The following is a 14,355-nucleotide window of genomic DNA, read 5'->3' on the forward strand; positions in this document are numbered from 1 at the left end:
ACAAAGTTATCTTTCGTGTTATCTTTGCGAGAGAATGGTTTGTATTGTACTATCTACTTTCACTGTTTCAGTTCGTCAACACCTCGGAGCACCTCGGCCTAAAGCCGGGACGGGAGCAATGCGGAATATTCTAGTTGTGGCATTCAGTTCGATGCATGTAAATATGCAATCGATGTATTTATACCAAGAACAGCGAAGCCAACCCAATAGGTAAGTGTTACGGAATTACCTAATTCAATTAGAGTTGTTGAGTCGGCTTCGAAACGAAGGTAAGTTACGCCTCGTTAGTCGGGTGAGCAAGATCGTGAGGAAAAAGTGTTGATTTACTGATATCGAAAAACACCACTATTTATTGTTGCCCTACTTGAGGTTTAACAGAAGAGAACTTGGATATACCTCTGAAATCCGTTTCACTTGGGGATTTTGGTGTAAAACAAAGATGAATAGAGAAAATGAAGTTAGTCAACCATCGCTCGTCGGGTCAGGTTAAAGTGACATAGAGAAATGCGAAACTTTCATTAAGATTGTGCGCTGCACGGTGTCAAGTGCGATTATAAGCAACTTTGTGGCAGGGCGCGCGGTGAGAGCGCGGCCCGGTTGCGACCGGTCGGCCCCTCCAGCGGCGTACGCGCACACGCCGCTCTGCGCCGCCGACGTCGCGACGCTCGCTCGCTGCGCACCCGTGTGCGCTACACACTTACAACCGCGATTCCCGGATTTTCTTCGCTAATGTGTGAATCCTGACCGATAAGTGATTCGGAACGTTGTTGAGTGATATTCTGAAATTTACATTTGGAACAAGGAATAGTGTGAGTATACGACACTTCCAGTAGTTGTTAAGGATAGCAGAATGTAAACAAAACAGGTACAGGTTGCTGCGGGTCGGGAAACGGGCTAAGGTCATCGAGGCGACTACGGCTGTGCAGTAATGAGATTAGGGCGGGCGAGCGAGCCTGTGATCCCGCTCGAGCCCGTAGCGCCGGGCGCGCGAGGGCGACACGTTGCCCGGGTGTCGCACACGCCGTGTCCGTATCGCCCGACGCCTATAACTACACACTTATACAGGGTGATTCATGAGACGTGAGCTGGATTAAGCCTACACAATCAGTAAATGTTAATGAAGCGTTCACCATCATATTTAAGTAAAACAATCACGCTTTTTATCTGTTATTTAACTTTTTCTTAAGGACAAATTTGATTATCTACAATCATGGACACCCTACAACACTTAATTAACAAAGATAAAACCTCTTTAACCGTTATGACAGCACTTTGATTATGAAGAAAATAAAATGTCACACTTGAGTTAGATACGATTTTATAAAAGTAACCAGCCGGCCTATGATGGTTTTGTCATTATATCATTAATCATTTAATGCTTGGATTGGCGATTATCTGATAAGTGACTTAATTCGGTATAAAGTCGCGAGGGTAACCTATAATTGACTAATGATAGCGCGACATATTTTGAGGTTTTGAAAAATGAATTTTAAACTCTATGCCTTAAGGCGTATTTTAAAGAATAGATGATTAAATCACATTCTACCACTTATCTTCATATGACATTAACAGTTAAAAATTATCCATGGTTTGAGCTTTTGAAAAATAAATTGTAAACAAGTATACTTAAAGCGTATTTTAATGATTAGTTGGCCAAATGACATATTACCACTTATCCACATTTGACATTGATAGTTAAAAGTTATCCATGATTTAAGAGTTTGCAAAATAAAGTCTTATTGTGTTTAATTAAGACGTCTTTTAATAAATAGTTGGCTTAATGATAAGTTGTGTCTACAATTCATACAATGGGGAATCATTGCTGGCTTAGATTTGAAGGCACGTTTTAAGGTTTGAAAGACAGGCAAATGTAGTGAAGCGTGTAAGGTGTTCAAAATTAAGCGTGTAGATCATTTCCAACATTTCACACGATGAGTTACTTTTGGTACGGACTGTGCCTATTGAGTGAAATTAACGTAAGGCGGTCTTCACACTGGCGTTGCACCGCATTCCATTGCGACGTGGATGGTTTAGTATACGGCAGAGTTCGCTATAGTTTTCCTTCAATAGTTTTTCGCCCGGAACTGAGACCTCGCGGTTTGCCAAAAATTATGTATAGCGATTGCATTTGTTGCACCTACTTACTCGGAAAATGATAAACTCTGGTACAGCAACTTGGTCAGTAGAAAAAAGGCGGTAAATTTTTAAAAATATAGGCGCAAAGGGTTGATCTCCCATATAAAATTTAAACTTTGCGCCTTTTTCTACTGCCAAACTGGGTGTCTTTGAGTATAGTTTCAAGTCACCATAGAGATTTTAAAAGACCGTATCTGTGGTAAACGGTTACGTTTCTTGTCAAATGACTATATTATGTAATTTTGAATTCGTTTATCTTGCTAATTATGTAAAATGGTACATTTAAAAACAATATCAAAAACGTGTAAACCGGGCTTTTTCACTTGATACCACCGATCACACTTTCTTGCAAACAAGTTGACTAGAATAGCAATAAGAACCCTCACAAATAGCTTTTGGGCTTCTAGGCTCTTATATAGCTCCAGAACCCCTTGATTGAGCCTGCTCATAATTTAATTTAAATTAGTACAAAACTAAAGTTATTGCATAACAAGCTATCCTCTGAGAGCTCTTAAAAAAAAATGTCGAGACCTGCCAATAGCCAGTCGTGTGTTCCAAGTTGAATGTATGATTTTTTGACATATTATTTGGACCCAACATGGTTCGAAAGTTAAAGGGAGGGACTCTTCTTTTTTTCTTTCACAGCGATTATTTACAAAAATATTATCTTTATCTAAAAATGGTCATTAAAGACCCATATTTGTTTTAAAAGACCTATCTAATGACAGCCCACACCGTAAGCTAAACACTACGGTTTAACTAACTCAGGTTATTTTTGACACTTGTGCGACATGTTTCGGAGAACCTATTAGGTCTTCATTTTCAATCATGTCTAGTTCATGTGAGCATTCACGCTAGTCATATTTCTTTTTTGCTAAAGTTAGACTCACAACCGTTTAAATTCGATCTCACGCCGTGCTTATTGTTAGCTTGGCTCAGTTGAACTGCAACATCCTATGTATACCTTATATTTCGTAAATAAATGACTTATGACGTTACAAAGTTTATGACTTCCCCTCCCTCTTGTCACAACATGTCACATTTTCTTGACCCCCTCTCTCCCCCTTAACGTGTGATCTAGTTAATGGATGACCTCTTGGGGCTAGTCCGGTTTCCTCAGAATGTTTTCAGGAAGGCAGTGTTAATGAACATAACAAAATAAAATAATACTAGGCGAAATAATTATTCATTAATAGGGCACGCTTCTCTGCATGTAATGCATCCCTCGAGCAGCGCCCCCTTCCATTTCCGCTTCAGGTTCGCCTTTTATTGGAAGATTTCTGGAAAAAAGAAAAACCTATCATACCTATAAAGTAAAATAATCAAAAAAACTTTTTACAAAAAAAGTAAACCGACTTCAAAAAGGATAAAATAAAATATTATACTTTTTTAAGTATATGCATTACCAACTAATATGTTTGAAGTCGGTGCCTTATCGTCAGTTTATATTAAAATTTCTTATCATAATATCATATTGTTTTAATTTGTAAACCACTTTTCTCTAATAACAATTCTTAGTCTTTAACAGCAACCAACGTAGGTACAATACTTTTTCAATGGATGTGGTAGGCAGCTGCCCCCAGTCTCCCATTTCAAAAAATCCATGTACATGGGTATGTGTTCGGTCACCGCAGAGAAAATTTGAGGAGTGGAGCCCTAAACATGGTAGGTAAACCTAAATTTAATTTATTCATAAAGTGTCCAATGTCCATGCAATAGGTGCAGTAATAAGGTATGATTCTGCATTGAAATATTTAGGTAGAAACACTTCAAATACAAATCTCTCTACCAGAAACTGTTGTTAGTGCACCGTCAGTGAACTCTTTCAAAAATAGACTAGGTAGATACACATTTTAGAACATTAAAAAGTGCTAAATAAACACAAGTGCTGCGATATACACGCATCAGCTCCAAGAGCTGCTAGTGTATCAAATAAATAATAATAATAATAATAAATACCAAATGTGATCATACTGATTACGCTGTATACAAGGAACATCATTATAGAAAAATCTCACTGCACATCCATACTCGTATTTTTTTACCTTCTTATCTCCGGTGTCAGTGGTATTCTGTACCAAAATGGACATACCTTCTATTCACCGCAATTACAAATTGATCCAAGTACCGGCTGACGGTAGACTGAGCAATGGACAAGCCATGGTCTTGTCCAGTTCCCCGTTAGTAACTACCGTCAGCCAATAGGTGCAGTGATGTTAAAACCTAAAACAAAGACTTGTAAGTAGGTATATCATTATGAAATAATGATCGTGATCAAGGTGGTAAAGGTAACGGGAATGATTTGAGGAATAGTGCAACATTATATCTTTACTTTAAGATGTGCCGGCAATCCATCGCCATGTTGAGGCTTGAGGTTGGCGTCAAGTTCAGCACACATAGAGTGCTAATTCTTTGCGCACCCTATATATGCGCCGAAACTCCTCGTCGGGCTTATCAAACGGGTTGCATGCATCCCTTATGGGCCTTATGGCCCGGCGTTGAAGTTTTCTGTCTTGTTTTTCTTCGATAGCAGCAGCTGCCAAGAAGAAATGATATCTTGCCATCCCTGAAAAATGTATTGATAATGTTATATGTAAATAAATGAGTTTGATTGTATATATAATGAAAAAAACATATACTTACTGATATTTAACTCCAAAAATTTGTATTTTGCACCATTTATATAGCACAAGAGCACTTATCGTGACCCAGTGAACACTACGATAAAATAATCAAAGTCTAGCCGTCAAAACTCGACTATATATTTAATTATTCAACAAACGTTGCCATTTACCGTCTATCGCTGTCAAAAGTAGACAAAACGGTGTAAATGCTATAAAACGGTATAAATCTAGACAAGTGTCATTTATATCATTTAACTTATCCACTTATCAACTAAGTTTAAGTTAGAAATTTAGACAGATGACAAATTATCCACCGACCATGTTATGCAGTAAATCATTTAACATCTATCGCTGTCAAAAGTGGAAAAGACGTCAAATCAATAAAAACTGGATAAAATGTTAGTTATATTATCATTTATACAGCCATATCATTTATAAAATCGACCATAATAGCCCTGCTGACTCCGATGACATTCAATTTGTCACTTATTATGGATAAAACAAAGAGGGTGACCATAAATATCGTAAATAAATTAAAACTCTTTTTTTTGAACAGTATAAATTAAATTAACGTTAATCTCTCAAATACTGGTACGAAACAGTTGCTGATAATTTACCGAATATGCAGGCTTGATCCTGCTCACGTCTCCTGAATCATCCTGTATATGTCTCAGTAGCGCAGCCTCAGTTTTCTCTTCGAATTTTCCCCCGTTACATTTTACGCGACTTAAATTGGCGAAAAATGCCCTCATATTAATTGTATTAACTTAGTATATCGGATTAAAAAAAGTCTGAAAAGGTATCTCTTGGATACTCTATAGGGGATGTGTTCCCTTATGGAGTATTTATGTCATACCTACTTTCCCAAATTTTCAATGTCAGCTTATTATAATATTAATTCAATTGAATAGAAATTAGTGAAACTGATCAGGTATGGACTTAGGACTCCACAGTCAAACTAAATGTAGTTTTGTGGATCTTTTTTTTTGAATAATACACTTGTGGCTCTCCTGAACCCTCATTTCTCCGCCTTTTTGAAAAACTGAATCGCTGCAAGCAGTTTAAACATGAATATTGAGCCGGCTCATAGACGAGAACATCCTGATATAAATACGAAAGTATTTTTGCCCAAGCTGAAATGGAGACCGGAGACATAAGTCGTTTTGCTGTTTATAATAAATTTGGTTTATAATAATTATCTATAGTTGTAAGTGACAATAATCTCTATGCATTTAAGTCTAGATTGGGCCCTGTAGTTGCAAGGTAAAGACTATAGAATGGTATTTGAGTGAAGCGAGCTATTTATCTAAGTATTCATATATATATATATATCTCATTTCCATCACGGAAAAATCGTATTCCCGATATTTGGGAGGCGTACGCGGAGCCGAAGCCAACATGTAGAAATCCTTTTGACACTTTAATGAAATGTAAGGGGTACACCAAGCGGATGCTGCCCTTGCCCGTCACAATGGGACGCACGCAGAGGCAACACCCGCCAGGGTGTAAGGACTATTGAGAGTTGATGAAATCTAAAATCAACTAGGCTATTGAGTGAAAACGATGGACTAAATACAGGGCTATGGGTATATTATGTATTTATTATTATGTAAAAATAAAATAAGGCACGTAAGAAGCGAAACAATTAATTACCTTCTATAATACAAAAACAAATATAAACAAAATTTCATATTTAAATGTGTTATGCTGAGTTGCAAAGAAACCGTGCCAAGTTACTTAATGCCAGTGACATGTCTTTAAAACGCAATAAATGACATCATGTTCAAGATATTCACTGTATTCAGCTAAATATTCCGCAATGTCCGTCTTCGGTACTTCTCTCATACAACACTGACCAGTTGTTCGACGTTCTTGCCTTTTTATTCAATTGTCCAGATGACAAGTGATGTTTAATTCTTATTGTAATCCTCGCATAATGACAGAGGTTCTCACGGTACTTTAAGCGTTGTTATTAACTAGTTGTCGATCTACTAACTGCATATATAGCAAAAACTAGTGCGATAAGTACTAGTTTGGGAGACCTTTTTACAGCAAAGCAAATAAATTAATACTAACTATAATTAGTCAAAAGCATGGTAGTTCTGTTGCCATATTGTCTGTTTACAGTTTTGTTTTGTACTCGTTGTATCGGTTACAGGTTTCCTTTTTAGACAGCGAAATAGCTTATGTGTTTATTTTGTAATACGAGGTGCTTTTGTTTCAATTAACGTTTTTCTTTACAAATACATGGTAAGTTAACAATGTAACCGCTTACAAACAACAGTTATACCTACTCACTGTATAAGTCATAGAAGGAATCCACAAAACATAATTAAGTAGATTAATAAGTTGCTATACCTATTTAAATACAGGTTTGTCCATCCATTGTCATTTTTATTTATGTTCTTAAACATACAACGCGAGATTCAATCACATCACAATCCAACAACTTTGGAGTAAAAAAAAGTTTCCTCGTTACACGCGCTTGTTACCTACCTACCAAGTATCGAATAAAAAAATGAAGTAAATGAAATATATAGTTTCACCGTTTTGCATCATGCTTATTATGTTTTGTGCTAATACATAAGAATCATGATGCCGCTACAAATAATGTTAACAATTCATTCAAGTCGCCTGTCTGGGTTCAGTCACAGACGGCGTGTTTTTTTGCGAGTTTGCGAGAAAACTTGTTAGCTAAAAACGGGCTGTCACAAGACAGGCTTTTTGGTGTTTGCCTTTGATTCGAGCTCATTGGTCAAGCACGGATACTTGTAGGATGTTAACCCCTGGAAGATTCGCACAGCCGCCGCGAGCCTCTGATGTCATGCCAATACGCCCACTTTGGCGAACCATTCAGCTATCACTTAATGGTCATTTACATTTTAGAATAATCCGTTTTTTATTGACTTATTTAAATTTTATTGATTGTACGGTGTGAATATAATTTTAGAAAACACTAACGATCGTAGCCTACTTCCCAAATATGTACCGTTATTGCAAGCACTGTCTAGAAAATCATACCCAGTAAATACATACTCGTATTTACTGAGGAAGTTGGAAGCCGATGTAAAATTTTCGACAGTTACTAGTAATGCTTACTTTATTTCATATTTTTTGTGATTGTATTAAATGTAAGTAATAAAAGTAGTTAAAAAGCTGCGAGTGGATAAGGCGTCAGAGAGCGGGTGTTTCGGGGAAGCAGGGGGTAATGGCCAACTTGAAGCGAACGGGTAGTGAAATCGTTCAACCACATAACGTACCTTAATGAAATAATGATACCGACTTTTCAGCAACAATTAGGTAGGGAAGGTGGGGACGATTCGTAAACCTTCGAAAAACCTTAGTGGTCTTATTAATCTCGAGTATCCAACACGCTGAAGCGCTCATATTTTTATCACACGTTGCAGTCCGTAAATCATCATACTTGTTAGGCGATGCGGTCAGTAAATTCTAAATTCGACCTAGGGCTGTAATGTACGTACGAAATTAGGCAGAAGTTTTATTTATTTTCCTTTTAAGGGATACATACGAAAAAGGTACCAAAAAACCTCTTTGGTGCGACTCTGTCTGTCCGACCGTTTGTCACATTGCTAAATATTTCGAATCTCGAGAAGTAGGAGTATTTAAGTTATTGATTTGAAATTTGTAATAGTCATAAACAACGCTAACACAGACACAATGAAAGTATTTTTTTTTTCACTATGAAAATTAAATTGTACATTCTGAAACAAAACGTTAGTATTTTTTTACAGTGAAAAAAAAAAAGATTTATGGAGGAAAATGTAAAAAACAATATACCACCATATGAAATGTTTACTTAACATTAACATTCTCCTAAATATTACAGGAATCATACAATTATGATCATACCTCTATCTGTATAACTTTATTTAATTAACAAAAAACTTTTTCAAATTTAATTTGCAATTTACCAACCTTCTGCGGATGGTTATTAAACTAAATGCACCTTCTTTCAAATAAAATGAAATTTGTTGAAATCGGTTCACACTATAAATAATTATTCCTGAAAAACCTACATACATACATATTATTTGTAATATGAGCTTTTCTTTAGTAGTGCACAATAAAGAATTTTATTATTATTATTATACATACAGGTTGCGCAATTATGCTTACTAGTATACATCAGGTCAGGAGTCTATCGCGTTTATAGTTACATGTGATAATTTAAAGTTTGTACGGAACCCTCGGAGCGCAAGTTAAAACTCGTGGTAATTAAGCTCTCGCCTTCGGCTTCGGGCTACAATTCACACTCGTTCGTAAATTCTTGTTTACCGCCCCTAATACACAATGTACTAGTCTCTAATGCTAATATCCAGAGAAGAAAATAGGGGTTACGTTTGTATGGAGAAGCGGTCGTCCCCTTTAGTTTTAAAGCCTAGTCGTTTCTCTAGTTATTATGAGAAAGTAAGTATGTAAAGACGCCATATTCCATAATATATATGTATAATGATTTCTTTTACACGTGTATAACTTAGCATATCTTATTGTTTTGTCGAAAGATTTCTTTTTCCACTATAATATTATTAGGAAGTAGTCTAATCTGGAGTTGATGCCCGCTCGATGATCTTTTTATGGTTATAATTTAGTTGGCAGGCTCGTGGGCGATATTGCTCCGCGGGAGACCTGCTTATTAACTTTTCCGTTTTGCATTCGACCAAAGCAGCAAACTCAAGTTTTATATTAGTCTTGGCTTGATGCTTGTGGCCCACGTCTTACACGAAAGCCATTTTAAGGAGCTTGCTCTTCCTAATGTACGACAGCGGTGACAAATGTTAGGCACTTTGAAACTTTTCCCGCCTTTCCTAAGTAAAATTTATGGCGAAATTCAATCTCGCATTAAATGCACAATTTAAATTGAATTTTCAGATGAAAGGTTTAATGTTCAAGCCCTCTGATCTTTGAGAAAAAGAGCTTTAAATTTAAGAAAGGCTCGAAAGGTTATCGTGGTTGGGATCGCTTGTTATGCCTCTGAACTCGCTGTTTTTGGCGACACATCTCGATAACGTCTGGACCACTCGACGTCTCGAGGCGGGTTCTCACCGAGATATATTATCTAACTTATTTCAATTTCGTCGGAGATAAATGCGGGGGAGGGCGCTGCGTGATGAGATGAACTCAGAGACGCCGACATATTGCCAACTTGCGGCTTGTGACGTGCCGACTGGCCCCACTGCTATGTAAATGTCGAATACCGATGGAGTCATAAGTTCACTCAATATGAATAAAACGGCAAACTTGTATAGAAAATCACGTATTTACATAATTTTAACCGGCGTTTGAGATGCGGTTACGATTTCGCGCATCATACTTAAAAATAGATTTAAGCACTTTCTAAACACGAGAAAATAAATAGCTAAACGATTTTACACATAATTAACCATGAAACCTGTACTCTACAGCCTGTTAAATAGGACGGCCGTCATCGGTTAGTGCATTGCTATAAGTAGGTACTAGACACGAAGTAAAGCGATAAATAAACAGAGCAATCAGTTAGCGAGCGAGTTCCATGGGCTGTTACAGTATGTATGTAGCTTGCACAAGCGAGGATCGCCTAATTAGATGTAGATAGCGATTGGCTACAGAAACAACCGAGTAGCAACAAACTTGTAAGTGTTGCATGTTTCGTTTTTTATGCACCCATCGTAGAAGGTGAAATAGCTAAACGCCAACGCAATCGGCCGCCACCGGCTAATCGTAGAAAGCGCATAAGTTTTCAAATAATTGGTTATTCCATATTCTAATAACGAATCTTTGTTTCGATGCTATTGCAGGTGAAAGTTCAATGACCTCCCAATTGCTATAGACTGTTTGGGTAGTTTTTGTTGGTAGATAAAACTAAAAATTGTTTTGTCGGTACATATTTGCGAAATGTAATGGTTAAATAAACATTATAAAAATTAGGTATGTCTATTATTTTCATAATTAGTGTTTCCGTTTATAATTATTGACCAGAATGGGTATAGTATTTTTCAAACTCGAAGGGTAGGCTGATATGTGAAAAAGCATTATAATAATGCAAATTAGAAACGATTTTTTACAATTCTCGATTAAATCTGCATAGGCCATATTATCAAAACTATTGGTGATGCTGATAATTAAACATACCTTCACTATTGAATGGGACTGAAACGGCTTGACACGAGCGGAATCGATTCGGTCGACTGTTTATATAATGAAACTCAACGATATTAAAATGTATTATTTGGGAGCCTATAGTGTACCACTGCTGGGCAAATGCCTCTCCCCTCTCTTTCCAGTCTTCCCGATATTTAGCAGTCTCTGGCCATTCCTATAAAATTCTCAAAAAGTGCTATTTTACGTAGCTGTTTAGCGTGCGTAAAGTTGGATTTCGCGAACTAGTGCTTTTTACTTTTCCACGTATTCCAATTCATGATTACTTATTGATGAGGGTTAAGTTAGTTTCCTTTAAAAGTCGTAATCAACATAAAAACCTTATTAAAAAACGTCGTTCGCTACACGTGCGGAAATGTAATTCTTCTTTGGTCCCGAGTCTTGCCACTCGCCTACGGCTCGGTATCTCGGTACTCGTGAGGTAATGACATACTTTCCGCACTAGCATCGAAATGTACTATTTCATCACTTGCTGGAAAAGATCTTATTTCAAGCAGGTGTACTGAAGGACAAAGGCCTATATTGTGCTATAACTCCCTAGGGGGTTATAACTTTATTTTATTTTATTATGTCACGAATTCATAGAAACCACGTATTGTAAATGAGTTTTACTTTAAAAATACTGCCGTTAATAATTTAATATGTTTGTTTATGTTTAAAAAGATTTAATTTGATTAATTTAATAGCAGTTTAAAATATTTTTACATAATTTTCATTTCATTTTTCGTGGCTGAATGCCGAATAGGTCTGTGCCTTCGATGCCTAAACTGTACGGTTTATGGTTTCTCGGCCTTTTTTATTTCTCGAGGCACGGGAATTCTCGACCCGTATTTCTCGAGTTTCTCGAGTATCTCGAGAAATTTTGAAAGTCTCAAAAACACAATGTTTTTTTACAAATCAGACGCATAGGAGTCGTAGGTGAGATCAATAATCAAACAAATGGTACCATAAATTGCACTTAATAATCAAAAATCCGAAAACAAAACGTGTATTTCTTTAGGTATGTATACATTTATATAAATGCAAACAACCCTCAATATGGTATTTTATTAGGCAAGAATATTCAAGTCACTTAATTTAACACGATGTGACAAACTTACAGAAGATTTTAGTACGTAATATGCTTACTAAACGTAACAATAAAGCAGCTAAAATTTTATTGTGCTATTTTGCCAATAGGAATACAATCTGATTTATCAATGATATTTTAGTTTTGTAATATGTATTTGTTATTACATGGTCCTATAATTCGTATTTTAGCATTACAAAGAAGATAAGCGATCTTGACGATTCTTTTTATTGAAAAACACTTTTGAAAAATTTGTCGAGGCAAATGTGTAACAATTATAAATCATAGACGATTATTTACAAAATTTATTAAAAGCGGTTTTCAATAAAAGACGCGTCAAGATTCTTTACCTTTTTTCGAATGCTCAAAAAAGGAAGCATAGTAATTAAACGAGACGAATTCTGTAGACATCTGAGGGTAGTAGTTCAAAAGTTACAAAACATGAAATCTGTTGAAGCCAGAACGATAGAGGACGGATCAAGGCAGTTTTGTATTTGGTTGGTGAACTAATAAATGTTGAAGTACCTGAAAATGTTATAAAAGCATTGTCTTACATTTATTTGCCTACCTAAAGAAATACACTATACACACGTCACGTGTGTGTATAAACACGTGTTTTCTTTTTACTGTTAACAAGAGATTTATTTCTCGAGTTCTCGAGGCATTGAGTTTTTTTTCCCGCCTCGAAGAAGGGCAAATTTGTCGAGGTTTCTCGCCTCGAGAATTCTCGAGCAGAAAGAAACCCTACTAACCTGTCAAAGAATAACAATATGGCGGACGAATGTTTGAAATGTCACCGTATTTAAGCATTATTTCGCTTAAAATTTAGTTTTTTCTTCGCAAGTGTGATGAAAAACATTGTGTGTAACTCCGGGGGTAAGAATATTGCAACCTCGGATTACCACCCTCGGTGCATAATATACTATAGGTATATTCGTTTAAATATTATCAAGAAAGCACCCACGAATGAGGTAAGCCGCTATAATTAGATTCTTGGACAATTGTGATAATGCGACAATTTCAAAGTCTGATAAGGTTTGTTTGCCTGATAAAGTGATAAAGTTAAGTGGAATGATAATGAAGCACCGGTATATACTTGATTCCACTGTTGATAAACATGCGTAAGCTGGACGCGTGTGAAAATAAAATGTTTAATGAAATTGCAACTGGTTATAATTTTGGATTCAAATTAGCATTCCTGCTTTCTCAACACACTTCGAATCAAAACAAACATAAACAGTTATGTTTAACATTTCGAACTTATCAGACCACAAAAGAGTAATATTAACCTCATTTTGCTTCATATACCTAATATATTTCTTACACTTTGATAACCTGCCAGCATCTTTTGGTTTTTCATATCTACCTAACTACGAACTACGATAAGAAACAATAGATGTTACATTTCACCCAGATACGCAGGTGCTGTGTAATTGGCAATGTTTAAAATGATGCGCGTACACTCGACACTTGATGAATATTCATGCTGGCACCGTCACCGCGCCCGTCGTGTCGGTGCCGTCCGAAATAGGGTTAAATTAATGGCAAGTATGCAGCTTTTTCAGACTGTCTACTAAAACTACTATGAATATCTAATAAAACAATACACCTCCTGTTTTTGAATACATAGGGTAGCGTATGGCGTGGCAATCTGATTTAAAACAAATGTTATAGGTAGTCGTTAGTTTTCAAGCTGGCCCTTATAATACTAATGTTAATTTAATCTCAATGCATTGCGTTCGTAGTAAGTATAGAGGCATAAGTAGTTCTGATACCTAATCTTCGGTCTTTTATTAAGAAGCTTACTTGCCATATCCGCCCGACTTATTATAAAGGTTTTAAATTTTCGTTTTGTCCATTCTGATGCAAATTAAACATTAATAATATAGTATCCGGATGTGTTTTAATTTACGTTTTAAAAATATCGATTTAATGTTCTAGTGCTAGTTTGGATTTGAGGCGTAGGTTTAAATATGTAATGTACCCCTATTTAAACGATAGTATTATTTGGAGTTGCATGATAGCACGCAGCAATAAAAAAACGAATATTAGTGTTTATATTAAAGTTAATGGTTAAAGATTACATTGACATGACGAAATTTTTTCCATACATGGTCGAAAGTAGGCAACGGGTCTCAAATTGTAAAACACTTTATGCTGCGAGTAAAGATTCAATTATGAGATATCGGCAAACAATACCATGTGTGATAGCGCAATGTTTCTTTGTATACGATAACAACAGAGAAGTGACGGTGCTGACTGTGCTACTCTCCATTGGCAAATCGTATGCGAACCAAGATTAATCACGTACGAATTTCATGAAACCAAGACCAGAAACCAGCCTCACGAATTTTCTGCAATATGTAGGTA

The 14,355-nt window shown here is 36.3% G+C and overlaps 1 protein-coding gene across 1 annotated transcript in view; it reads left to right on the forward strand.

The window, feature by feature from the left end:
• The first annotated feature begins 294 nt into the window (after window positions 1-294).
• LOC133519031 (uncharacterized) overlaps window positions 295-14,355 on the forward strand; it is an 81,576-nt gene continuing 67,515 nt past the window's right edge. The window contains exon 1 of the mRNA XM_061852894.1: window positions 295-809. The gene's annotated coding sequence lies outside the window, so the exon portion shown is untranslated. The remainder of the gene's footprint in view (window positions 810-14,355) is intronic.

This window comes from Cydia pomonella, chromosome 6 (genome assembly GCF_033807575.1).
Source record: "Cydia pomonella isolate Wapato2018A chromosome 6, ilCydPomo1, whole genome shotgun sequence".
In the NCBI taxonomy this organism is placed as follows: Eukaryota; Metazoa; Arthropoda; class Insecta; order Lepidoptera; family Tortricidae; genus Cydia; species Cydia pomonella.